The sequence below is a fragment of the Galleria mellonella genome, unplaced genomic scaffold (genome assembly GCF_026898425.1).
Source record: "Galleria mellonella isolate WM207_F2 unplaced genomic scaffold, CSIRO_AGI_GalMel_v1 utg40, whole genome shotgun sequence".
Taxonomy (NCBI): domain Eukaryota; kingdom Metazoa; phylum Arthropoda; class Insecta; order Lepidoptera; family Pyralidae; genus Galleria; species Galleria mellonella.
This window is the reverse complement of record NW_026442094.1, coordinates 45539-71261: the sequence shown is the minus strand read 5'-3', so window position 1 is coordinate 71261 and position 25723 is coordinate 45539. Positions and strand designations below refer to the sequence as shown.

General features: G+C 30.9%; 1 protein-coding gene across 1 annotated transcript in view; it reads right to left on the bottom strand.

Moving 5' to 3' along the window:
* Window positions 1–25376, bottom strand: part of LOC113520230 (CDC42 small effector protein homolog) — a 57496-nt gene extending 32120 nt beyond the window's left edge. Inside the window, exon 1 of the mRNA XM_052897998.1 lies at window positions 25142–25376. The gene's annotated coding sequence lies outside the window, so the exon portion shown is untranslated. The remainder of the gene's footprint in view (window positions 1–25141) is intronic.
* Between the last annotated feature and the right edge of the window lie 347 nt (window positions 25377–25723).

The following is a 25723-nucleotide window of genomic DNA, read 5'->3' as shown; positions in this document are numbered from 1 at the left end:
TCAAGTCGACCACCACGCGGTTCCCCCTGAAAATCATCGTGGTTAATTCTAATGGAATTCGTCACGATGGGCTCACTGACCTGCTTTCATGACCATCTATCATCCCTCACTGGTGCTCCGGCAGCGTATACCGATAGTGCAGGCGGGGTTACCATTCCATTATCACCCAATAAAAAATCTTCATTTATATGTAGCGGCAGTATACAATTACACTTATTAAGCAGTGGCACGTAATTTTAAATAGTCGATAATCGATGGAAATCGATACGATCAACTAATTTGTTGATTTCCCCATCCCTATTGTTGCGTTTCCATTTGTTTAACGATTAAACGGTTTCGATTTAACAGTTTCGTGATTACATTGCGTCAATGACATTGATTTCACTATTGTCTGTACATTTATTGTAGCCAGCGTTTCTTGGTTACCACAGATAATAATAGTGACACTTTAACAAGATTAGACTTAGCTTTCGCGTTACAAATATGGTGGACTTTTGGTCTCTCTCTCTCTCTCTCTTTCTCACTCTCTATAAGGAGTACGTCCCTTCTTTTTTCATGATAGGTATATTAATATATTATTTCGTATTAGTCGTTAACTGTCCACTGTTGAACACAGGCTTTTCCCTATTGGAAGATTTTGCCAGTAGTTGCCACACCTGGCAGGCGGGTTGGTAACCACAGTTAGGCTTTGCTGATGTTTTAATAGAGACGCTGCTGCTCATCCCTTTTATATTAAGTTCCTTTAGTCGTCTCTCTAAGGGAACTTAATGTACGAGGGATGAGAAAAAACACTTTTTATTTCCGCTATAGGTATTATATCAGTATAGCATGAAGAAAAAGTAAAATGTAAGAAACTTGTTTTAGTAATCTGCTACCTCAGACAAATAGAAAATAACCTATCGACCAAATGTTTTCGGTCAGCTCTCTTATAAGAAAAAACAAGACAGCACACGTCGCTGTCTCATTCTATCTCATGGACTAGCTAACGATAGACATTCTATCGATAGAGTTGCTTGCCATTTATCTAAGAAAGCTGATTAAAGTATATGATCATCATAATTTTAATCAATCAGCAGTCTGTATCTATCCACTGCTGGACATAATCCTTCCTCAATACTACCCACTCTGTGCGATCCTCTGCTTTTAGCATTCATTTATTTTCGGTCGTTTTCTTAAAATCATTTTTAAAATACATAAAATAAAGAACATCAGTGATGTCAACCGCAGAGACAGAGACTTATTTCAATCGACTCGAGTTACATTAGAATCTTTGAGATTATATATTAACAAGAAATATATATTTTATATTGACATATTAGAAAAAAAAAATATGACTAATATTTTAAGACACATCCACTGACAGTTAATATATTATAGTTATTAAATATCTAATATTTACTGTTTTTATGTAGGTATACTAGTACAAAACAATTCATAGCTATCTTATTTTTTTCCAATAAAAACTAAGATTGTTGGAAACTATTTTCACTTTACGTTTTACTTTTTAATTTCTTTATGTTATGCATTTCTTATGTCATATTATTGCCTTTTTTTACATTCCAGTTGTTACTGTACTCAGTAAAGACTTTCCCTCTTCTTCATAAAAACGTCAAATCTCTCATAAACTTATTTTAGCTATTAAAGCATTTTGTCTTTTTCTGTTGTGATAAATTCTCAATTTGAAAGAAAGCGACAAAACAGTTCGTTAGCTAAAACTGGTTTGTAATAAGTTCTATAGTGTCTTAGTAGTAAGTAGTAGTAAGGTTTATAATGTCTAAGTTTTTCTTTGATCTCAAATTATAATACTAATCTGAACAAAATTACTTTTAATTGGTTTAAATAAAGTATTTTATTTCATTTATTTTTTATGAAATAGAAACCAACAGCTGAGAAATTTCATTATAAAAAAAAATCGTAAATTAAAAAACCAATTATTTACAAATAAAAACGAAATTTAACAGAATGCATATAAGATGTAGAACAATATAATTCTGAGATTCTTTTAAAATTGTAAATTTTATGTAAAAAAAAAATCTCTATGACGAATCATGTTCTTATGTCCTCATTTTAAGTATGAGTAACTTAACGAACAGTATCTGTATATGAAGCGAGAGTTTTAATTTGATGTAAATGTGTTACTAGATTTGCAGCTAACAACAATTGAAAGAACAGTTGAGAGAAATTAATTTATTTTCATAGAATATTTGAAAAATGCAGGAGTAAAGGAGAAAACAAGAGCCGTTCACAGAATTTAATTACTCTTATACAAAATTTGATATATATTATTTTAGCACTTCAAATTCTAAAATGAACTTTATTAAATAGATAAAATAAAAGCTCTTTTAAATTGTTACGTTATTTTAATGATTCTACTATAGTTCCGGAAAGTGAATATCTAAATAATTTATATAGCAAAATACTAATAAATTAGTATTTTGCTATATAATAAAATTATATAGCAAAATACTAATGTCTACCATGACAAAATGTTAATTAATATTCATTTCTTGAGAATAAAATGTAAAGTGCCGCTCATACGGCAGAGTTTTAAGTGGTACTAATTATGTATTTGTATATACTTGCATATTAATTAATTAAATAAATAACAATAATAAAATAAATGTTATGTCCGAATGCTGGACAATCCTCATAATAGGAGCATATTATTTAGGCAGCTCGGTATTGATATACATTTTTTCTTTAGTCTATTTTAACTTTTTTTGTATATATTGCGGTGTATTTCAATTAACCTTTTATAACTTCAAACATTGTATTCTTGTCTTAAATACACTATCGGGACTTAACGAAATGAAAATTTTTACAGGTAGATAGTACCTAAAAAAGGGAAGAAAGGGATTGTTAATAATGGAGACTGAGAATCCCATTGCTTGCAATATACCCAACCAGGTCGACCTCCTCGCGGTTCTCCCTGGAAACTATCATGATTAATTCCTGATGAATTCATCATGATCGGCTAACTGGCCTGTTTTCATTCTCATCGATTACCCTTCACTGGTGCTCCGCCAGCGTATCACGTTAGCGCAGGCGGGGTTACCATACCATTTTCACCCATCAAAAAAAAAAGTACCTAAAAAATATTTCATTGCGTCAAGTCCTAATAGTGTATTTAAAATATGTGTAAACAACGCGAAATCTTAATTTTAACTATTGTATTTTTGCTTCGTCACAACACCTATAATACAAATCTATAATACATTTCATTCAAATCTCTACAAATACTGCGCATCCCTTTGTTGGATTAGTATAGTTTGACTACAAGGAATTATTTTTACATTAGTCAAATTACATGGATTGAAACATGTTTTTACAATAACTTTTAACAGGTGTCCTACTCATCTATGGCTATATTGCAACTATCACAATCTAGCTTCTTATAACATTGTTTATCCGCTAGAAGTCGAGGCAGGTGAACTGGTCTGAATTAAAATAGATAATCTGCGTTCAAAATAACATACTTCTAAAACGCGCGCATGTTTATTACATTCTTGGTTATTTGTTATTGATGTAAAAAACCAGTGATTCGCCAACTCACTTATCAACACATTTATATATAGCTTTATAACTCCAGACCTCTCTCAGTGCGTGGAAATGTTAATAAACATATAAATTATCTAAACTTTAAATCGAATCGAAAATTATTTTTAAAGAAATTGTAAGTGCATTCTTGTTTGCTTTTTAATGTTATTTACAAAAAAGTACTTTTTAAACTATGGGTATATACCTGAAAATAAAGAGATTTATTATTATTATTATATATACAACTAATGATTCGCTCCGGCTTCGGACAGGTAGATAGGTAGATCTTTAATTCATCACGATAGGCTAGTTTTTTTTTTATTAATGGATGATAATGGAATGGTTACCCCGTCTGCACTAACGGTATACACTGGCCTTACCAGTGAGAGATGATAGGTTAGAATAAAAAAATCAGTACGCCCATCGTGATGAATTCATCTGGAATTCAGCACGATGGTTTCCAGGATAGACCAGGTGGAGGTCAACCTAGTTGCACATATTGCTAACAATGGGACTGATAGTCCCATTGTTAGCAATACGAGTATGTACATTACTTAGTTAGGTTGGTTAATGTGCCATTTCATCTTCACTTATCGTCTCTCGCTGTTGCCTCGCCAGCGTATACCATTAAATGGGACCACCATTCCATTGTTATCCATTAAATAATACTTTTAACAAATGAAAGAACTTTTAAAATAAGTCGAGGAGTTTTTTTTTCTTCTTTATAATGTTAGTTTAGATTCGCAATGGTGCACGAAGGATTGGCTCGATATGGACAATTTCTACATTACTCGTACCTGTACAAGTTCTAAGTTGTAAACAGGACGTGTAAGTGGAATAGCTGTCTAATTGTCTATGCCACGTCGTCTCGTTTATAAATGGTTGTCTATTCCCGTCTCGTTATCTCCCGCAGTGAAATGCGACTACAATACTTGCTCTCAGCGCGGTGCTAAACATGTTCAAATAGGTAAGTTGATTTATAGTCATGTACAATAGATTTTTTTTTGTGAATATATTGTGTTAATAATCTATCTATCTATTTAAGCTACATCAACCCACTGCTGGGCATAGGTTACGTCACTTGTAACGGTTCCATGCTAACTTCATCCAAAAATTATATTTTTTTTTATTATTATTCGAGTAAAAATAAATTCCGTGTCACTAATTCTATAATCCTTAGTCCCCATTGCTATCAATATATCCTATCAGGTCGACCTCCACCCAGTTCCTCCTGCAACTGTTTTAATCGGAAATTTGAAATTTGCATTTAGATTTTTAAAACTTATTACATTATCTTTTAAAAATCTTAAGCGTGTGATATCGGAAGCAAAATGTTTTGTGCGAGCAAAGCTTTGTGGGCTTATACATACTTAGAATACATACTATTTAGAATACAGGAACTCTTAACTATGTCGATTGTTTGAGTTGCGTTCATACATTTCTTAAGTTCACAACAGCGTTTGTATGCTAAATGTATGCAATGCAATACAGAATTTACATTCATATGTTTATTGACAAGTTGTTATCATCCTCTGTTTCACTAAAGAAGTTGATATTTGCATGGAAATAACGTAGTCTCGACTGGCGAGAGATCATGTGTGACAAAAATTCATAGAATACATGATATTACCATACAAAGCATTGCTATCTAAAATAAAGTAATATAATTATACTGTTAAACTACCCTGGGGTCCACAGAAAAATATCATATTGGAAAACATAATTCAGCCGTTGACTCCGCTTCACAGGTGAACATAGGATTCTCCCATAAGGAGGGTTTTTTTTAACGAGTGATAATGAAATAATTGCCCCGCCTGCGCTAATGGTAAACGCTGGCGGGGCACTAGTGAAAGGTGAGGATGAAAAGGCAGGTCAGTTAGCCGATCGTGACGAATTGAAGTAGAATTAACCACTATGATTTCCAGGGGGAACCGCGTGGAGGTCAACCCGATAGGGTGAATTGCTAGCAATGGGGCGGTTAGACTCCATTACTAACAATTCCTATCGCCCTAAAGGAGGGGGTTTGCCAATAATAGTCAGGTTTGCCACGCTTGGCAGGTGTATTAAAAATATAATATAATAATATAAAAAAAAAAACATTGTAATACACGATATACCGGCTACACACACAATTAGGTGGGCAGTAAATACGTAATTAATATAGGCTATATACGCATATACCATGAATAAAAAATTAGTCTATTTAAATTTAATTATTACGTCATTTAGTATAACAACATAAGTACATAACCAAGTTCCTTTCAATAGATATTTAACGAAAACGTAAACAAATGAGTAATCGATCCAATCATAAGACAGTCTGCTGATTTTCAATTGTAGTACAAATAAAAAAACCGATTAATTGATTGAGTGATCCGATTTGTTACTAATTTAATTAAGAACGTTTCATTATGTTTTATTTAAATTTTCATCGTTTAAATTTTTGTCTCCAGGTTGTTTATTGGTGAAAATGGAATAGTAACCCTGCCGTATCAGCAGTATACGCTGGCGGGGTTTTCTAAATTGTAAAAGGAGAGGGACAGAGTAAGACAAGAAGAGTAAAATTAGAAACAAAACCTATAGCCACCTGGCTGGCGTGATAATAGTAGAGTAGTATCATAAGAATAAGGACTATGTAAGAACACTTTGTAATGGGGCATCAATTCTCTAATTTGTTTTATTTTTAGAATTTAGCTCGAAAGTAAATAATAAAAGAAACCTTAACTATTGAATTATAATGCATAATTTCGAAAACTCAGTTTTCTGTAAGAAACTTATTGAGTAAACCTGAACATAACGTAAATCTTTGTAGAAACTCACACTAGACACTCTGTTACCTTTTTACAATTAAATATTTTGCTATCACTACTAGTTACGTTTAAGTAGGTATTCTTTTTCCTATGGGTTTATTGACCTTTCACCCGCACCATGCTACACTGTACGTAGTAGATATAGGTTTTAAAGTTTTTGTATATATAATTGTTACTTACGTCCTTCTGATACTGTATGTACGCATGACTGACTCGATTTCTTGTGCCATAGAATTAATTACACAATTTTAATATTATTAACACCTGTTTCGGTATAGCAGCATCAGACAGATGTATTCAAGAAATTTCAAAAGTTTTATTTATAAATTCTGTTGTGCCAACCTTCCGCGGAGACGTCTCGTTTCCGTAACGATGGGTAAACTTGACTTATTCGCAAGGCAAACAACTGGGGAGTGTGGGGTGAACCACCTCACGGCTGACTCATCGCTAGTGTGACCCTCTGTTACGATCGCGTCGGGACGTTTTAGGGAGATATGTTACCATTATTTGCTTTCATTTAACGTCTATTCAATTTGATTTCGATTTGATTTCACCTATGTTTGTAATATTCTTGCGGATTATCCTCTAAAGCATGTTGTCACAATAAAGAGGGCTTTGTACAAAAGTCGATTGCTTGGGTACCTCTGTCCCATTCGTGTTTCAACCGTAAAGCAGTTGTGTTTGCATGGCTGTGTTTCGGTTTGAAGGGTGGGATATAGCGTGAATTTACTGGGTACGGAGGAATAACACCTGAGTCCTCAGGAATGGCAACGCATGGGGGGTATCATGGGCGAAATAGTATACTCTGTTATGTCCATGGTACTGCTCATGTCTATAGGCGACGGTTACCACTTTCCATCAGGTGGGCCGTCAGCTTGTTTGCCATTCTAAGTTGTATAAAAAAAGAGGAATAATGGTCTTTTTAATTATTTCGGAACAGAAACACGGCCATTGTATTTGATCATGTTCGTGTTCAGTATATCGATTATTGAATAAAAGTTATCAAGGCGAAACATTGCTATTTATTTATTTATTTAAATAACTTTATTGACCAAAATAAAATAAGATACAAAAGGCGGACTTAATGCTAGTATAGCATTCTCTACCAGTTAATTTTGCATTTAATTTGAGAAAAGAAAGAGTGAGAGGCAATTCAAACAATAATTTTGTCTTATGGACAATGTCGCCGCAATTGAAAAAAATGTTAATTTTTATAAACAATTAGTTAATTTTTGTTGCTTTTATTTATTTATTCTTTATTGCTAACATTTACCAAAATTAATGGTACAAAAGGCGGTCGTGATTCTATATAGTAATTTCTCTGAATCAACCTTTCCAATCTTTTTTCCCAAGAAAACAAAAATATTTTTCTATGCAAAAAGTGCTAGTAAATAATATTAAACGTGAATATGTACTATTTTACCTTGAATATTCTATAAGCTTAGATTATTATATACATAGAGGACTGAGTCTTAAAAACGGATCAACTTTTTGTCAGCTAATTGTCAAATTAGCTACCTCGATTTTTTATAAGTGTTCTATATATTTACGCAAATAATGTATCTTGACGTATCTATATTTAATTGTTGAATAAATCAAATGAGTTTTACGCATTAAAAGATAAAAAAATTATAAAACAAAATAAATATAGAATTTATAAAGTAACTCATAATTGTTTATCACACAAAATTGTATAAAAAAGATAACCCGCTTTTCTTGAAGCATTTATATGGAGACACTCTATCTATATAATCTAAGTCTATAAATAATTAACCCTTCTTTGGATAATGGTGGAAATTTCCATCATAACATTGAATGTCCAAAAATTATATAAAAGAACAAGTTCACATTAAGTTGATCGTGTTTGGATACCTTTTTAATGTCCATTGCAGAAAAAAAAAACATAGCTGTTAACAGCTATTTATTATTATTTATTTATATTTTTAACCATTTTTCATTTAATTTTGAACATGAATTATATCACATTGATTTATTTCACCAATAAAAAAAATCATGCAAAGAAGGGTTAAAACTATGTATAGGTTAGTAATATACTTAAACGTCAGTGTCACAAACTCGTAAACGACAAGGCTTTATGAAACTGTTCTAATTCCAGCCACATTGTTATAGTTGATACTACTCATAGTAAAGTGAATATGTAAATTAATTATGAAATCAACGTTGTGCGATTTTTTTGAGATTGTATCTGATCGCTGACAAAATAATGAAGAACAGACTATTTTTTTTATATTTTCTCATACGTTTCGTAAATTATACTATATCTATAGGAATTTCCAAATAAACGTTATTGTAAATGTACGTGTGTGTAAATGTACGTGAATTCATATGTTGTAACAAAAATTGCATAAGAAATATCGTTTGTGCATTTTTAACTAACTGTAGTGCAGTTAATAAGTTTAGTTAATCAAAACAATATCCGAATTACTGCTATCACGAAGGGCCTATTGGTTAATTATTTGTATTAATTAATTAATTATTATAATAAAGAAATATATAAATAAATACACAAAAAAGTAATAACTTTTATTGTTAAATTAGACATATTTATATTTAATACATAAAATATGTTTCTGAATTATACTTTTTGCACACTTTGTTTTTAATTATGATCTTGATATTTCCTTTATTAAGTGTAGTTACCTTAACATTCGCTCATAACAACGAAAGGGAATAAATGTATTGGAGTATCCTTGAAAACCGTCGAATCATTTTGGGGAACTGGAAATAGTATAAAATCCAAAAATAAACCATAGAGTGTTGATATAAGATTTAAAATATCTCGAAAAAGCAGTCATTATAAAATTGGGGTTCAGTGTAAGAGTCGTTTAATTCAATACTTACCACGAACTGCTGAGTCTGTTTCAATAGACTTTAATGAAAGTGTAAACAAACGAATAATTTACCCGCCAAATAAAAAAAAAAAAACATTAAATGATCGAATGTTTCGATTTGTTACATATTTTATTTCTATGATATTTAAAACTATTTGTATAATAAAATAAATATTAATAACAGACTTCAAAAAGAAGGCGTCTATCAAAGCAACTACAAAGTTGTGAGTAAGAATCTAACCGACACAAAAAACTGAAAATTTTCGATAACCTATACTCTCGTTGTATTGTTTGTTTTTGTTTGTACATAAGTTTGTCGAGGAAGTGGGCAGTTTACGTTTACTAAAACGGTAATATTTGACAAATGTTTCCAACTACTCCATTACGCATTATATTAGTTTATTTATCTATACTATAAGCATCCTATTTTGTTATCGTTGACGTAGCTGATGCATACCTAGTTAATTAATAAAGTTAATTAAAATTAAAACCCCGTAAAATTTAGCTAGTGGAAACGAGTTTGAAGAATCTTTTTTGATCGAACACAAAGTTAACTTCGCTTTTGAAGTCGCCCTTAACACAAAATCATTGACGCATTTAATATAGACTGACCCATTCACCATGTACACTTTGCTTATAATCGATTATACGGGTTGTTAAATCGATATTTACAATGTAGTATCTAGGTTAACGGATTTAACTAGGAGAGGGGGGGAGGGGGAAATTGTCAGTAATACGGATAGTCAGTTCCATTGCTAGCAATACACTCTGTCAGGTCGACTTCCACGTGGTCCCCCGTGGATATCATCGTGCTGAATTCCAGGTGTATTTATCACGATGGGCTAACTGACTCTTTTATTTTCACTTATCATCCCTCACTGGTGCCCCGCCAGCGTACACCATTAGCGCAGACGGGGTTACTTTTTCATTATCATCCTTAATGGAAGTGCCTATTTACCTATTAGAAATATGGATATGGAGAGATGAATTAGGTTTATATATTGTTAAATGGTGGATAAATCAAACGACAATTTATCTAGTTGATTTATATAATCAGGGAATTTACTTTTTTATATATTTTTTCACAACTGTCGTAGATATAAAGATCTAAATAAAACAATTGCGTATTTATCTATTCTCTAAATGAGCGAGACAGCTTACGATTTAAATCATTAAACACTATTCCATCACGATAAGGTTTAAAATTGATACAATTTTCAATGCTTCTTGTAGCTTTATTCAAAGCATCTCACGATGTGGGTTTTGTAACAGGATGAGTACCATCACCAGTAACGACTTACTATGTTTTATTTTGATAAAAAAAAAGTAACAATTGCGTCATATGGTGATCTCATTGGAAGGTAAGCAAATTGCGAAAAGATTGCCGCCTCTTTGGTTTAATAGTATCTATGTAAAACTTTGATGTTTTGGATTTGAATGAATAAATGAATGAGTATACTTTATTTGCATTATACAATATAGGAAATAAGCACGACAATTTACAAACACAACGATACAATTGTATAAGTACAGGAAGGCGGTCCTATTGCTGAGAGCAATATTTTCAGCAAGACAACCTTAAGATAATGGACTAATTGTTGTAAGTAGGTATGATAGTACTGTATAAATAAAAAAGCATCTTTTGCAAGTTATATATATATATATATATATATATATATATATATATATATATATATATATATATATATATATATATATATATATATACACATATACATATTAATCATACAAAATTATATTTGGCTTTCGTGTAAAGCAAAAGCCGTTGTATTATTTTTGTTTTAGTAGCTTTTCCTAAAATACCATCTGTAATACTAATTTTGGCAGTTTGTATCGTAATTTTTATTTAATTCTACTGAATCAAATTGAATTCTATTGAGTTTAATTTAAGGCCAAAAATTGACTAGCAAAATATACGCAGTTGCGACATCTAGGTATTGTTTGTTATTTCATAACTAGGACTTGACCTTTATTAAGTAATAATCAATACATAACAAACAATAAAATGTTTTCTATTCCCTAAATAATGTTGTATGATGTTATCTCACTAATTGTATCAGGTTATTCTCATAGTATTTTAATCTACAGTACTTTGTACGTACGTATAGTTGAGAGTAGACTCATTGTATTGTTTTAGTGACCATCCCACGACCCGTACGCGAATTAATGTTGTCTTAATTACATCTTTTACTACTATTGGTGATTATAACGATCAACATAAAAGGGTCAGAACTTAGTTTATTAACACTGTTCCCATACAGCGTCGTTATTCGTATTGTTATTTAGACGGTAGTTTTTGACCTACTTCAAACAAGAGTTTTTAATTAGATTTTTATTAAATTTGTATTTTTGTAGGATATGGAAGTAAGCCTACTACTCACTTGATGGTAAATGATCACCTCTGTCCCATTCGTGTTTCAACCATGAAGCAGCTTTGCATGGCTGTGTTTCGGGTTGAAGGGTGGGATATGGCAGTGAATTTACAGGATACAGAGGATTGACACTTGAGTCATCAAGAATGGGTATCATGGGCGAAACAGTATACTCTGTTATGTCCTTGGTACTGCTCAAGTCTGTAGGCGAGGGTTACCTCTTTCCATCAGGTGGGTCGTCAGTTTGTTTGCCATTCTAAGGAGTATAAAAAAAAACCTAAGCTTTCGAATATTTTTTTTAATAGATGAGAATGGAACGGTCATCTCGCCCGGGATATGCTGGCGCCATTGAGATATGATAAGTGGGGATGAAAGTAGGTCGGTTGGCCTATCGTAACGAATTCCACAAGAATTTACTACGATGGTTAAGTCAACTAAGACGCTTAACCTTAATACTCATCTCCCAATCGCGAACCAAATAATTTTGAAAAAAAAAACTACGATGGTTTCCAGGTGGGATCGAGTGGAAATCAATCTGGTAGGGTATATTGCCAGATTGCCAGCAGTGGGGATGTTAGACCCCATTACTAACAATTTCCCTTAGTTAAAAATAGGTTATCATATCATTGTCACACATTAAAAAAAAATACATGTATGTACAATATTCATCACATACTGTGAAAGTGTGTACAGCGTGTGGGTACGTGAGATGAGGTCCATTCTATTCCTATGGTTTTGGGTTCCTGAGGAGTGTGACTTGCTTGCGCTATCGGTATACGCTGGCGGGGCACCAGTGAGAGATAATATGCGAGGATGAAGTGAGGTTAGTTGGTTCCTAGTGACTAACTTGCTTGAAATTAACTACAATTATTTCAAGAGTAAACAGTTGCTAAAAATATTGCCAGACTCCAGTATTAAAACCCACTTCTTCAGGACTGTAATGTAATGTCTCCGAGCATTGTAATTTTACTGCCAAAAATATCAAGCTGAAACACGACTATGTAAGCAGAGTTGCATCCCGGCAGAATGAATAATATAAAGAATGTATCCATTACGAGATTTCCTTCCTTGTATATAGCATTTGACAGCTAGACCCAATTCCGTAGATACAATACAATTTGTGATGGACTATCTTCCACTCTGCATTAACGTGGCGAAACATTGAGCTGGCAATAGAATGCCAGCGAGTTGCGAGATCAAAGTATACAGAAATAGCCGGCAGTCGTTGGCCGTCGTCATGGCAACCGACTCCCGGCCAGATTCCAGGATATTCCAGAAATTACTGCGAGCTTTCACACGCCCTTTATATCTCCTTGATGTATTAGTTTGTTTTGATTTGTATATAGATGCGAAGTTCTAGTATCTAATTAATCAATGTTCATTAAACTGTAATATCTCGATTTCTGAATTTAATACACTTTGTTTTTGTGTATTAAAGTGTATTAAATTCAGAAATTGTTTTTTTATTGATGATTTTATGTATAGACATAAGTATGTATTATTTATTGTATTGTATTATTATTGAATTTTTAGAAGTATCAAGTAATTGCATAACACAATACAGGGAATAGAGCAAGACAACTAATGTAACGATACAATTGTGTAAGTACAGTAAGGAGATCCTATTGCTGAGAGCAATCTTTTCAAAACAACCTTGGGGCAATAAAGTAATTATTGTACAAATATGTATGATAAAAAAGCGCGAAATAACAATTTAAAAATATTAAGGAACATAATCTATCATCACCATTATCTTTCTATTCATATTCCAATTAATATTTTGGTTGGCCTATTTCTTTTTATTAAGGAAAATAATTATATGTGATATTTATGTAAATACACAGACATGTCACTTTCCTTCAAATTAGGAATTTCGCATAAATGAAAGAGACAACGGTTCAAAAGCTAAAATATGTTTATGAGAGATTTAAGGTAGATTTATTTCATGAATAAGAAGATATGTTTAAACTAGACTATTTTCTACAGGAACTTAGCAATGGAGTTATGTCGAATAGTTGGATTATATATAGCTAAATAGATTTTTGCATAAACTTATATAGAAATAAGTGAAAATGCTTTCACAATTTTATTACAGCTAAGTTATGTTTGTGTGAAAAATGGTGAAAGCATCTGTGAAACTATGATTAATAGGCCCAGTCAACGAGTAATAACTAAGAATTAATATAAGAGCTATTAACATTGTAATTAAGAATATAGAAAACTCTCAACAAACATACTTATATATATACAGATACATTAAACGAAGATAGATTCATAGTACTAATTTTACATATGCGTCGCTGTTTAAATTTAGTAATATATATTTTCCGTGTATTAGTACATCCGTTTGTCATCGTTCATCCTATTGAAATAGCAAAACTTCAAACTTAACCCTCCTTTTGTGTAAGGGATTCTAAATTGCCGAAATGAAATAAATTTTATGCAAAATAATGACGAACCAGAATCGACTGTATTTTTGTATGTGTATGTTGAATAATATCTCTCTGCCATTACTGGACCGATTTTGGTGATTTATTTTTTAACGAAAAGGTTGGATATTAATTAAATTTAATAATTTAATTGACTATATGATTCATTTGTTATTTAAAAGGTTGGATTTTAATTAAATTTAATAATTTAATTGACTATGTTGGGTATTAATCCTATTTTTTAAACAATTAAAAAAAGTAAAGTACGGTATCTTTAGCATTAGATAGTAGATAGGTATTCGATATATTAAGATAACCCGAATTCTTAACTTCTCTATACAAAGATTTTGTGTCATCACCAGATAAGTTCAGTTTTATCCTTGACCAAATTCTTTAGACCTGCATTGCCGTATCGTCACTGCATGGGTGCGAATAAAAACATCTTATCGGGGATCACAGTAAACTGGACCTCATTTGAGTCATTGTATGCATGCAACGTATAAAACATTTTATCGGGATGCGACGATGTGATATTTGAGTCCATTGATTGGAGTCCAAAAAACTCACAGCTCAAAAATAAATATATTTCAAGTCAACTTTTTTCTAAAATTAACAGAAATTGCGTATAAGGTAGGTCGGAACTTACAGTGATCGAATTTTAACCAGCTTATTGTTATCAAAAACTGTCTGATATTAAATACTATCTTTTGTTCGAGACTACGCCTGTTCGAACTTGTAATAAAATATTCGTTTTAAATAATAATTTAGAATTGAAATATTAAATATTATTTGTATTTGAAATTTGACAGATAATGTAGATATTTTAGCAGTTCAGTAAAATCGTTGGAAATATCGTAAACAATTATGGACTCGATCACAAAAAAAGATTCGACAAAAACTAGTAATTTAGGTAAAGCACATCCCTAGTTGAGTTGACGTTTGTAACTATTGGTAACAAAACGAAACGTGATAGATAAGAGTTTTGTAAGCGGTATAAAGTTTAATTTTTTTTTCCTAAACATAGAGACACATGATTTTCATTCTATGTACTTGGTCTGATGAGACTTCGTGGACACGTTCACGGAAAAATCAATTTCTTAAATAGTTCATTAAATGATTTCAATTAAATGGTCGATTAAGAGTCGATTTACTAAATCAAAAAAATATAATAGATAATATAATAGCTACTGTTATTAATCTATGTATACTTACTAGCTAGAGTATTTAGATACAAGATAAAAAGTTAAGTGTCAAAAAACACCTCAAACAAAACGGTCTGTTGGCTGACGCTTTTATTCATACTGTGTTAAATTCTGAAAGAATAGTGTTAGTAAAGCACATAATAAATATAAATAAATAAATTAACTGTGTGATAAAGTCATTAATTGCAAGATTTGTTATAATATCAAATATTTCGAAAAAGTTTTCTATTTTTAATATGTTAGTGCATTTTATTGAAATTTTATAGTACCTACTAGAAAATTGTGTGCATGAATTTAAGTAATGTAAGTTAATGTTATTTTTTTATTTTATTATAGCGTCAGATTATGTTTGAAATTCTATATATATATATATTTTTAATTGCGTTTATTTTCCCAAAGAAGGTTGACGTCAGGCAGGTGACCGGTCGTAAAACTTTAAGCCAAATCTTTTTGTAATATGGATAAAAACATTACGCCGACCCCATATAATAATTGGGATAAGGGTAGGAAGATGATGATGATGAATTGCGTTTATTTTGTTAATTAAAATACTTCACGCTGCATACAAGCTATATATTTACATTTTATCAACAACTAGTAGGAAGCTACTTGATGATAAAAATATATTGATACAGTGATTACCCAGAATGAACAATATTTTAGTGTATAAACCATAGATAAAGAACAGTACAGATTATAAAACTAATATTTGTTTACAACAATAATGACATAGCGTTGACCTTGATGATGCAGCAGTTTAATGCACTTTCTCATCAAAGGTTGTGGGTTCGATCCCTGCATAATAAAAACATTTGTATTTATGAGTTAACATGTTTGTTTGTTCAGCATTTTCTATATTCAATATACATAAAATCTTCTATTAATCAAAACTCAATAATTTGTTCCAGTGAAAAACAGATCAATCAATGAGCCAATTGAAGGCATCAAACTTGAAAGTTGGAAAACAAATTTTGATCGATTTTTAATTCTGATTTTTTTGAGGAGAAATATTCAGTTTCACTAATAGAACATTCCTATATAAGGTTTTGATTTTATTTATTTTAAATTGTATAAATATTTATGTATAATAAGATTGTTCCATTATACATATATATTTGTTCAGTTTAAAAAAGTCACAAAAACCCGATTTCAGTAGTGTCAAATCCAGTTATTTTACTTTCAAAATTAAACTACTGAACCGATTTTGATAAAAATTCTATAAAACTAATCTGTAAGTATATCCTTTTAGATAAAAAAGAAATTTCCAAATCGGTTTATAACTAAATTATGATGTAATCAACATAAAAAAATACAGTCGAATTGAAAACCCTCTTCTTTTTAAAGTCGGTTAAAAAATATAAGTACCTTTATGATGCTAGTATAAATAATACAAGCTCTGTATAGTTATAGCTCGTTATGTAATATAATCAATGATATTTATTTATTTATTTCTAGCTACGCTTGGGATTCCATCTGCGTCGTCAGGATAAAGTAACCCATGTCCTTTGCTATTTCAAATATTATATGTATTTATAGCAAATTTCATAACTACTGGTTACGTCGAAAAAGTACTATGAAGTTAAAAACAAACCCACTTTCACATTTATAAAAATATTGTCAAGAAATACATATTTATTTTTCTAAATTTCAATGTGTAACAACTTTTTTTTTTAGATTTCTCTTTTATCTATGGTTCTATGATATTTGGCAACGATATATACATTCCAAAACCAATATAAACATTTGATTTGAAATATTTGAATTGGTTAGCTGTTCTAGTGATAATGCTGTTCACATCCCAGTTTACACTTTATAAACCTCTAAATCAAATATAAAATGTATAAAAAAACACTTGACGTAATCGATCACTGCGAGCCCCTCGCCTATACAATACTATCTTCCTGTTATTGACATTTCCTTATTAAACATGCCTATTGTACAATACGTGTTATATTAAAATGAAACTATTGAATTTATAGATCAAATAATAGTGTTACAATATATTTACGTAAGTAATGATAATTTTTTATGATACTTACCTAGAAGGGCAAATAAGTTGACGGAAAGTGTAACGGTCGCCTATAGACATGTGCAATACCACAGATATGACAAAATATGCATGTATTGCTATTCCTTAGATCTGTGTTGTTTTTTTTTAATAAATAATAATTGAATGATAACCCCTGTGCTAACGGTATACGCTGGCGGAGCACCAGTGGGGGATGATTGACAAATGAGAATGAAGAAGCAGGTCAGTTAGTCCATCGTGCACCGTGCATCGTGAATTTAGCATGATGGAGTCCGGGAGAGACCATATGGAGGTCTACCTGACCGGGTGCTGACAATGGGATTGGTAGGCCCCGTTACTATCCTCTTCCCTTTCCTCCCCAGAACTATTATGTCTTCGTATATATGTCCGTTAGTTTGTTTATATTTCATTAAGTTCTGTTGAATTAGATTACACTTAGAGTTTACAGTGTTTCTTAAGAATGAGTAAAACATGTTGAAAAACTGTAAAATAATCAACAGAAGTAATTTCAACATAATTCTAAGAACTCACTTATAATAATAACTTATCACTAAACTTACTAGAAATGGAAACAAACATAATTTAAGCTGTCACAAGCGTTTATCAATTTATTGTCTTCAAACACGTATTACTTACTTCGAAATAAAGCAAATCTGTGTTAAATTTACACTACAGGAACTTCTAAGTTGATAGTGTGACTTTAATATAAATATAAATTTATTGTGTTAAACTCACACTACGGATTGAAAGTTTCTAGTACATATTTATATTAAAAATTTTGCTATATCTCGGATATATGGTTATGAAAACTAAAATTTGCACACAAACGTTTTTTAATTGACGTTAACATGAATGCATTATTGACGTAAATCTTTGTACAACTCATACAAGGAGCTCGCCCTTAGCACAGGAAGACTATATTAATTATTTATTTATTATTGTAATGAACACACACTATTTATTTTATTTATTTATTTTTTTGTTAAGAAATTTTGTGGCTGGCTTCTGGCCATAACAGAATATCAGTTTTGCTCTTTTGAGGGCAAATCAATACTACCTGCATGTAAAACTGAGTTGTGACCATATTGTGTTACTATGGCATACGCACGAAAGAAAAAAATATGTTACTTCTTTTATACATTTTTCTTTTCTTTTTGTATATATATCCTTTTATCTCTTTTTTTCTGTGTATGTCTATGTTTGTTGTTATTTGTGTGTTGTAAGTCAACGATAGTCACTCTGTATTCATGACTAAATTAAGGTGTTGATATACCTCCCCATTACATAATATTTATTGATATTTTATAATAATTTGAATACAAGTTCCATTATTTATATTATATTATTATTATATTTTAATGTTTGTCAAACACAAGGCATGCTGTGGTTGCCTATAAATGTAAGAACAATGAGATCTGATCTGCCAGTATTAAAATTTAGCTTTATTGTAGCTGTATCTTATCTTGGTAATCCTATAAATAAATAAATAAATAAGTAAGCAATGCAAATAAATTATACTTATATTTATCTACAATATGCTTGTATATGCACTTATTTATCGCAATTCATGACCGAGATCATTATAATAGGCGGAACAAATGTTTCATAATAATGAGACATTAATCATGATATCCATTTTATTATCCGATTTCTCTGAATCTAATGATATTCATTATGAAACACGAAAGGAGATTTGACCTCATGAAATAAAATTATGTTTCTAAAATACTAGACGCTTGCATGTTATGCAAACAAAAGACTTTCGAAAATTTACTTAAGGCTATAACAGTATGAATTACAGATTTTGCCCGCATAAATTAGGATAAAAGAAAATCTTTAAATCTTTAGTTATATTTTAGTATTTAGTTTAGTTGTTTTTAAATTCAGTTTTTAGAAAGTATGAGATTTTCATGTAAAAGTTCGTATAAAAGTGTTCTGGAAATAACAATGGTTTTGTCACAGTGAAGTTACCTCTTAACGAAACCCCGTCGGCATGAAGTCCGTTGAAGAGCAGCGCGTCGTAATCAAGTTTCTCTCGTTTTTTTGTCTCAGAACAGTAATGATGCTGTGAAGGAACAATCCACAAGTTTTCAAAGGGCCGAGAAAGCGTTATAAATTTGAATAGTAACGGTTTAAGAGCTTAATTTGGGCAAAACCGTGGTCCACGAAATTCTAAGTTCATTTTGCGCCAAGATCGTTCCGTGAGTTTTTGAATCTATTACGGACCGAATTTGGCCCCGTGTGACTTCTTCTTGTTCCCAAAAACCAAATGGGTACTTCGGGGGCGGCATTTGGGGTACATAAATGATATAAAAAAAGCTACGACGGGGCAGCAAAACCAGAGGACTTTAAATTCAGTAGCGTTATGCATTATGTCAAAGTACCTGAATAATTGAGATTTTCATGTATATCGGACAAACCTCGTTCTAATGACGTCTGATATTATATTTGCCAATCAACCTTGTTGCATTAATTATTTTCAAATTTATTGATGTTCCATTTTACTACAGATAAAGAGTTTCACTTTTATGTCGGCTTATTGAAAACGGAAACGATATGTCTATATCATACTAACTTTTGCCCGCTACATCACACGCATGGATTTTAGAAAATTAGGATAATAAATGAAATTGACTGCTTCTAGAAGGTATATCAAGATAAAACATACATCAGTTCTTAAGTTAAACTTCAAGAACACAACTATGAAAACTGCATGTATTTTTGCATGATGCCGAGGTAAACATACACACAGACAGACAGACAAACGGGTTGATAGACAGATAAATTTCTAAAACCGATGATTTTTTTTTAAGGGGAAATATACTCTTTTTCTTGTATATTTCAATGTCGTATCTGTTCGAAAATACTGCTGAAATATTATTATATAAATACATATTTGATTTTCCTATGGTATATATATATATATATATATATATCAGAAAAATTACAACTTCTTGTGATCAATATCTACCATAAAAAAACCAAAAATATTATACCTGCATATATTTATATTTATTGTTACTACTTTGGGTAGTTTCAAGAATAGAGAAACGTTAAAACCCAAGTTATTTAGTAAGATAGTAAGGTAATCCGTTTATGCAAGCATAGCACGAATGCTATTGTACATAATAATCTATATATCCAAATAAAAAAAGAAATGTATTGCAGCTAAATGTATTGCTAAGCACATAATTTAAAATTGGTTGAATCAATTCGATAAAATTTTATCCAAATATTCGTTAAAATTATTTATAGGGGAAAAAACAAAAAAAAAACTTGGAAAATTTACATTTTCCCCTCTTTTGACGGAATGAGGTCTGGCAAGTTAGCTAGGCCTTAAAAAAAACAGTACCGTACTAGTGTTGTAAAGAGCATACTATATTAGAGTACTTAATAGTAATGTATTAAATTATAGTATTAGGTTGTGTATTGCAAAAGTATATAAAAGAAGAAGCCTAGCATGATGACAAAAGGACAGATTTCCATTATATATTACACGTAGTATACTATATTAGGTACCTTATAGCTGTGGTAAAGTAACAAACTGTAGTACTAGATTGTATACTGAAAATGAAAATAGAAGAATACGACAGAAGAATAAACATGCATTCAATGAGATATACTAGAATTTTTTTAATAAAAAAAAATAAAGAAGACAAGACAAAGGACGACAATAAAAACTGAACCACGAACTTTGAAACTACTCAGCAATACATTGTTGTATTGTGTATGCCTAATATATGAACGCTTTTTGTTATCGAAATTGAAATGGTTTTTGCAGACTTACCAGTTTAGGAAGAACTATTACGTCGTGTCCTTCTATCAAATTATAATATGAAAAAATAGATTGCCGAAGTTCCATTTAAGTTGGATTCTCGTGTGAGTCACAGCTAACTTGTGCCGGCGGTAATTCTGCGTTTGTTGACATTTGGCGGTCGACCAAGAGATGTATGAAAAAATCTCATGTTTCTATTGGAAAATATAATAATATCCTTATCGCTGTGACGTTAAGATTCAATTTCCTTAGCGGCGACTGTTGTCGTCAATATAACGAAGTTTGTTCCTCTCAACAATGGTACGGCGACTTATGCGCGTCACACATAGTTCCCTATTGTTAACGACCGCCTCGTATCTTGTAGGTACGTGGAGTAATTTTATAATAAACTATTGTTAATTATAGTTGAGCGAACGTGCATTATAATTTTATAATTATACGAATGTTATTTTGTTATAAGGCACTGTGATTATAAAGTTTTCGCTCATTCAGTGTTTGGTTAGATTGTTGTTGTCTTTCAAAATCATTGACATGTCATATTTTTTGTTGATTCAAGTCTTTTGTTTGTCAGCGAAAAAAGTATAGCGAAATTATTTACTTTGTGAATCATTCAAAGAAGCTAATACCGGCCAATGAACTTTTTAAAAAAAGTATCAATTCAGTCGTGTACTTGAATACATGTAAGCATACAAATAAACTGTGTCACACAGAATGTTTGAAAATTCTAAACTGAAAAGTCACAAGTCCCGGAATGTACGAATACTCAAATGAATCAGATTCTAATTTAAGTCAAACAGTTCATTAAAGCGAAAAATATAATGTTCAAAAATAGACAGATGATTCTTTTACGCGTTCTCATTAAAATTTTCAAAATAAGAAATATTTATATAGAAATTGTAGTAATTATTTAGTATTGTAAAGTTTATGGTTAAATTTTGATGTATCTGACGTGTCATGGTATCAATATAGAAGCTGATGATACTGAGAGAGATGATTATGGCAAAATTTACTTTGAATGGATAAAATGGGACAATTCAATGGAACAATGAGTAACCCCCGAATATTGTGCAAACCGAAGGGTGAAAGCCATTTAGTAAGTTGTGAATCTAAGTTTTAGTCCACAAACCACAATGGTATTGCATCTGTGAACGAAAAATTGGAATGAGCGGGATTTTGTGTGAATAGTGTATAATAGAGGTATCGCTAGCAATAGCAGTCTGAAGAGAGGAAAATAAGCATTGGCGTATATGCTCCCTCTGTTCTGTGTTTGCTTACATTTCTCCTCTCCTTATTCTGAAATGGGCACCAGATAATTCTGTGGCGACATGGTCCTCCCGGCCCTCCTCTAAATACGTCTCTGGCAATAAGTTCATAAAAGTAAAAACGATAGAGGAAAGTTAAAGTAGTTAAATATTGTTTATAAATATTATATATTTATTTATTTGTTTTTGTTTTTTAATATATTATGATAAAAACTGATATATTATGATTTTATTTCTGAAAGAAACAGAGAATTAAAGTGGACCAACATCAGAGTAATTTTTTTTTATTACAAAGAGAAATATGCAATATTGATTCTAATTTATATCCACATAATAAAATATAAATGAACTGTCTTCGTTTTGAAGTTAACAATAAATAAGATAAACTAGAACATGATTCTTCTAATTCAGTGATAATAAATTCGTAATGATTTTCTATGGATTTTTTATAAAAATTACCTATGTATATAGATAATATTATTAGGGCATCTATTGTCACTGGTTAGTATTTTAATGCTGACCTTTCTTTTAAACTAAGAAAACATATACTTTATTGAGACTTCAATATTTTATAGAAAAAACTTATATACCTACCTACGTATATTTATTCTAACTAGCTATTTGGATAGCATGGAAAATTCATAACAAGTAAAAACACTATGCTTACGTAGCATTATAATGGCATATTCATGGAAATATTTGCAAAAACATACGTGCATGCATCTTATTACAATCCACTCGTATCAAGTATTAAAGTTCACTAAGTAAGCACTAAGATACGGTTGCTTTGTCTGGAATATCCTGAATGTATATGAAGAGAATAATGAAGAACGGACTTTATTTAAAATATACGATACCGTTTCTATTAGCAATTTGGTTAGACGTTACGTTATGGGAGTACCGTTGTCGAGAGTTCAATGTAATGACTTTTATTTCTTAAACACATCCGTCTTAGATTTCATTGAATTCTTTTTTATTTAGCTGCCGTTGTCGAAACCAGTTTTAGCTGTTAATTTTGGTATTAGTTTTGGATGTTCGTTTTTTTCGCCCGTATCTGTATTATGAGTTATAATATTTATAATTGTTGGACTGTATTTTTGTTTTAATAAACTAATCTTTTCGTCGAGGTCTTCGTATAATTATGATAGTAATTAACTTACAGGTAAGTTAATTTAATCATTAACGATAAATGATCTCATGGTATCAGAGACTGCAGAGAGATTAAAATATAAAACAGAGATGTTAAGAATAAAATCATTATTTGTTTCAATTATAAATGTTTATATTTATTTATTCCATATGTTTGTATTTTACCAAAATTATATAATATATATTTTATGATTATTTTACATTTTTAAACCGTCTTTAAAAAGAAGGAGGTTCTCCATGCGGTTTTATTTTTTTTCTGTTAGTTACCTCATAACTCCGTCAGTTCTAAATCGATTTGGAAAATTCTTTTTTTATCTTAAAGGATACACACATCAAGTCCAGTAGTTTAGTTTTTAGATCATACTTTTGTCACAATTGAATTGTCACAGTTTTTTTTTTGTGTGGGACAAAATTTTTAATTATTTAGGAATGGATAATAAGTAGTTAGATATTTAGTAATAAATACTATTTCATATTGAGTTTATTAGTTTGAATACTTCTTACTTACACATTGAATATAACTGTACAATCATTCTATATTATATACGTGTTACTATATGTCTCATGAATGCAAATTATAATGCAGCGGAAGCTATAGACGGAAGTTGAATAAGACAAATGGTTACTTAGCATATTTTTTCAAAATGAGATGAGTATTATTTTGTGAAATTTAACAACAGGTTTTTCTATGACACCATTATCTATTATCTATCTCTAAAACTTGAACTATTTATATTATTGCTAAATTATTATTCTAAGAACCAGTGTAGACTAAATTTATAATACGTTTCAGACAGAATTCAGTACTTTATTTAAATTCAGTTCTCAATAGTTTATAAGATAAAATTTATGCATTTAATAAACTATTAAATTTAAATTTATATTTAAAAATAGATTTGGAGAAGGATAATTATAAGAATGGTTCAGAAATGACCAATATTTCAAAAGTGTTGTTTTCAGATGACTTTAAAAAGAACGAAGTTCTCAATTGGGCTGAGTTTTCATTTTGTATCTATATTCCGTTATATTATATAATTTTTATTATTTTATTTATTGGGTTTATTATTACTTACATACTTTTTATCAAGATTTAAGCATTTTTAAATAAATCTTAAAGACTGGACGAAATTAATAGATAGATACTTAGTAGTAATTATAAGTGTGGGCAGTCAATACAAGTTCTTTGATATTATTTGAACTTGACTGATAAGAATAGTAAACAAAATTAGTATTTACACTCCGATGTCGTGCCAGAATAATAAAAGAAAAACTAGATTAGGCACTGATGATGACGTTAGTATAGCAACTAATGTGATATGACTACATAAACACTATATAAAATTACGGAATTAAATATAACTACTGGTAGTTTTTCAAAAGTAAAAAACATGCATATAAAACAGGGAATATAGAATATGTAGAAAATATGCTAGAACCTAGAAGAGTTCATATTACAAAACTGTCTGATATAGTTAGTAGTCAGGTAAGTCAAAAAGAATCACATATGGAGGTAACTAAGTAACGGAATTGCTGCAAGAACACGCTGTCTCGTTACTAATAAAATTCAAGAAATTATGGACTTACAATATACAGATATATCAACGTAAATATGCAGCAACAAAAATAATAAAAGCTTCCAATAAACTAATGATTAATGCTACCCATATTACTGTTTAAGTGAAGAAAAATCAATATAAACTTACGTATAGAAACGAAATCCTTCAGAAATTGTTTATGTTCACACACAAATGAAGATAACGCAGCACGGATTTTTGATAACATCAATATTTCGATTCGTTGCACCGCAGATTAAAATAACCCAGTTTATAATTAAATATTTGTAGTTTTTGAGAGTGATTTATACAGATTGGAGGAATACGGGTACCCCGCGGCGTGTCTATCTAGTTACTGGTGGAGCACTGACTGAGTACTGGTGACGTGAAGCGGTAAAAGACTGGTGCCGGTATGACTTCATAACAAAAAGGTCTTGTTAAGTTTAATTGTCTACAGAAATTCGAACCGTATTCGAGAGACGATACGGTGGTTTTTATTGTGGGTGAATATAGCTGGTTAGTTTCGCTCCACATGTATGCGTACGCCACGATCGCGACCATGTAGACATTTCTTTAGAGACGGGAGAAAAGGCGAAAGGACATACTGGCCACTTGAATGAACTGGTTGTCGCCACGTTACCTCTTTAGATTATTTTGTTCAATCGCTTTTGATTTAAGAACATTTAATTACCATGTTCATAAGTTGATAATATTGACAAATGTACTATAACA